At 51.4% G+C, this 3981-nt stretch overlaps 1 protein-coding gene across 1 annotated transcript in view; it reads left to right on the forward strand.

Moving 5' to 3' along the window:
• Nucleotides 1–3981, forward strand: part of lsm3 (LSM3 homolog, U6 small nuclear RNA and mRNA degradation associated) — a 266968-nt gene that overhangs the window by 122037 nt on the left and 140950 nt on the right. The gene's annotated exons all lie outside the window — the stretch shown is intronic.

Here is a 3981-nt window from a genome sequence, read left to right on the forward strand (position 1 = left end):
TACAGTACTGGTGGGGGACAGGTCTGTCGCTGTTTCACGCTGGGGTACAGTACTGGTGGGGACATGTCTGTCACTGCATAACACTGGGGTACAGTACTGGTGGGGACGGGTCTGTCACTGTATAACACTGAGGTACAGTACTGGTGGGGACAGGTCTGTCCCTGTATAACACTGGGGTACAGTACTGGTGGGGACAGGTCTGTTGCTGTATAACACTGGGGTACAGTACTGGTGGGGGACAGGTCTGTCGCTGTATAACACTGGGGTACAGTACTGGTGTGGACAGATCTGTCCCTGTATAACACTGGGGTACAGTACTGGTGGGGACAGGTCTGTTGCTGTATCACACTGGGGTACAGTACTGGTGGGGACAGGTCTTTTGCTGTATAACACTGGGGTACAGTACTGGTGGGGACAGGTCTGTCACTGCATAACACTGGGGTACAGTACTGGTGGGGACGGGTCTGTCACTGTATAACACTGAGGTACAGTACTCGTGGGGACAGGTCTGTCGCTGTATAACACTGGGGTACAGTACTGGTGTGGACAGGTCTGTCCCTGTATAACACTGGGGTACAGTACTGGTGGGGACAGGTGTGTTGCTGTATAACACTGGGGTACAGTACTGGTGGGGGACAGGTGTGTCACTGTATAACACTGAGGTACAGTACTGGTGGGGACAGGTCTGTCCCTGTATAACATTGGGGTACAGTACTGGTGGGGACGGGTGTATCCCTGTATAACACTGGGGTACAGTACTGGTGGGGACTGATGTATCCCTGTATAACACCGGGGTACAGTACTGGTGGGGACGGGTGTGTCCCTGTATAACACCGGGGTACAGTACTGGTGGGGACTGGTGTATCCCTGTATAACACTGGGGTACAGTACTGGTGGGGACGGGTGTGTCCCTGTATAACACCGGGGTACAGTACTGGTGGGGACAGGTCTGTCCCTGTATAACACTGGGGTACAGTACTGGTGGGGACGGGTCTGTCGCTGTATAACACTGGGGTACAGTACTGGTGGGGACAGGTCTGTCACTGTATAACACTGGGGTACAGTACTGGTGGGGACGGGTCTGTCCCAGTATAACACTGGGGTACGGTACTGGTGGGGACGGGTCTGTCCCTGTATACGTCTGGGGTGCAGTACTGTTGGGGACGGGTCTGTTGCTGTATAACACTGGGGTACAGTACTGGTGGGGTCGGGTGTATCCCAGTATAACACTGGGGTACGGTACTGGTGGGGACGGGTCTGTTGCTGTACTACACTGGGGTACAGTACTGGTGGGGACAGGTCTGTCACTGTATAACACTGGGGTACAGTACTGGTGGGGATGGGTGTGTCCCTGTGTAACACTGGGGTACAGTACTGGTGGGGACGGGTGTGTCCCTGTATAACACTGGGGTACAGTACTGATGGGGACGGGTGTGTCCCTGTATATCACTGGGGTACAGTACTGGTGGGGACAGGTCTGTCACTGTATAACACTGGGGTACAGTACTGGTGGGGATGGGTCTGTTGCTGTATAACACTGGGGTACAGTACTGGTGGGGACGGGTGTATCCCAGTACAACACTGGGGTACGGTACTGGTGGGGACGGGTCTGTTGCTGTACTACACTGGGGTACGGTACTGGTGGGGACGGGTCTGTTGCTGTATAACACTGGGGTACAGTACTGGTGGGGACAGGTGTATCCCTGTATAACACTGGGGTACAGTACTGGAGGGGACAGGTCTGTCGCTGTATAACACCGGAGTACAGTACTCGTGGGGACGGGTGTATCCCTGTATAACACTGGGGTACAGTACTGGTGGGGACGGGTGTATCCCTGTATAACATCGGGGTACAGTACTGGTGGGAACGGGTGTATCCCTGTATAACACTGGGGTACAGTACTGGTGGGGACGGGTGTGTCTCTGTATAACACTATTGTACAGTACTGGTGGGGCCGGGTGTGTCCCTGTATAACACTGGGGTCCCGTACTGGTGGGGACAGGTCTGTCCCTGTATAACACTGGGGTACAGTACTGGTGGGGACGGGTGTGTCCCTGTATAACACTGTGGTCCCGTACTGGTGGGGACGGGTGTGTCTCTGTATAACACTGGGGTACAGTACTGGTGGGGACGGGTGTGTCTCTGTATAACACTGTTGTACAGTACTGGTGGGGCCGGGTGTGTCCCTGTATAACACTGGGGTCCCGTACTGGTGGGGACAGGTCTGTCCCTGTATAACACTGGGGTACAGTACTGGTGGGGACGGGTGTGTCCCTGTATATCACTGGGGTCCCGTACTGGTGGGGACGGGTGTGTCCATGCGTGTACCTAGCAGTCCTCTCGCTCCTCCTGTTGCCGACGCAGATTCATCGATTTCCTCTACTGTGTGTAATAACTGAGCGAAAACCAGAGTGTGGCCCATTGCTGAAGTTGCCTTTGTTTCAATATCCACTGTTCTTTAAGTAGCTGTGTGACTGAGAGACTGAAGGATTGGGACATATGGAGCACCCCTTTCCCCTCCCCTCCACCCCTTCCCTCAAGCAGTGCCACCAAAACAATGCTCTTATACACTGTGCACAGGGCAACACTCCCAAAGCACTGGTGACTGAGTGTCAATGTCTATCATAAGTAAAATATAACTGATATCGCTGCTCACACACCTTTATTTGTAATAGAATATTACACCAAACATTAAGTACTTTGTAATGGGAAGTGTTGAGTTCCAAAGGGACCTGGGTGACCTTGTTCATGAGTCACGAAAAGCCAACAGACGGACACAACAGGCAATTAGGAAGGCAAACTGCTTCCATTGCCTTTCATTGCTCACTGATCGAAGTCCTGGAGTAAAGCTGCCTTGCTGTATTTGTGCAGAGCTTTGTGAGACCACACCTGGATTATTGTGTATACAGTGGCTCCTTTTATCTAAGGAAGGATATACTTGCCAGAAAAACAGAGTTAAAAAAAAGTTCATCAAACTAATTCCTGGCTTGGCAGGTTTATCTTATGAGAAGGCAGGTTAGGAGTAATAAGCTTTTCTGAATGTATAAAAGAAAAGCTTTAAACACAGGAATCAAGAACCAAGTCTCTTAAATGCTGAGCTGCTGTGAATAATAATTGCGTCTGCTGGTTACTTAATTTGGACCTTAACACAAAACCACAGTATAAATTAATCCAGCCCTCCACAACCCTGTCAGGAACAGGTGCTCCACAAAAATAATCGACTGCTTAAAAAACAATTCATCATTTTTGTACAAGTTATATTTATTTTCAAGATGTGTGTATTATTGGCAAGCCCAACATTTATCGTCCATCTGTAGTTGACTTCATAAAAATCAAAAGAGCTGCGGATGCTGTAAATCAGATTCAAAAACAGAGGTTGCTGGAAAAGCTCAGCAGGTCTGGCAGCATCTGTGGAGAGAAATCAGAGTTAATGTTTTGGATCGAGTCTAGATTAGAGTGGTGCTGGAAAAGCACAGCCGGTCAGGCAGCATCCGAGGAGAAGGAAAATCGGCGTTTTGAGCAAAAGCCCTTCATCAGGACTGAAGGCAGGGAGCCTCCAGGGTGGAGAGATAAATGGGAGGGGCCTCCAGGCGTCTGGTGGTGAGGGAGCGGCGGTGAAGGAGGCCCAGGACCTCCATGTCCTCGGCAGAGTGGGAGGGGGAGTTGAAATGTTGGGCCACAGGGTGGTGTGGGTGTCCCAGAGATGTTCCCTGAAGTGCTCTGCTAGGAGGCGTCCAGTCTCCCTATGTAGAGGAGACCGCATCGGGAGCAATGGATACAATAAATGACATTGGTGAATGTGCAGGTGATAGTTTGATGGATGTGGAAGACTCCTTTGAGGCCTTGGATGGAGGTGAGGGAGGAGGTGTGGGTGCAGGTTTTGCAATTCCTGTGGTGGCAGGGGAAGGTGCCAGGAGGGGAGGGTGGGTTGTTGGGGGACGTGAACCTAACCAGGTAGTCACGGAGGGAACGGCTTTGCG

Source organism: Chiloscyllium plagiosum, chromosome 18 (assembly GCF_004010195.1).
Source record: "Chiloscyllium plagiosum isolate BGI_BamShark_2017 chromosome 18, ASM401019v2, whole genome shotgun sequence".
Classification (NCBI taxonomy): Eukaryota; Metazoa; Chordata; class Chondrichthyes; order Orectolobiformes; family Hemiscylliidae; genus Chiloscyllium; species Chiloscyllium plagiosum.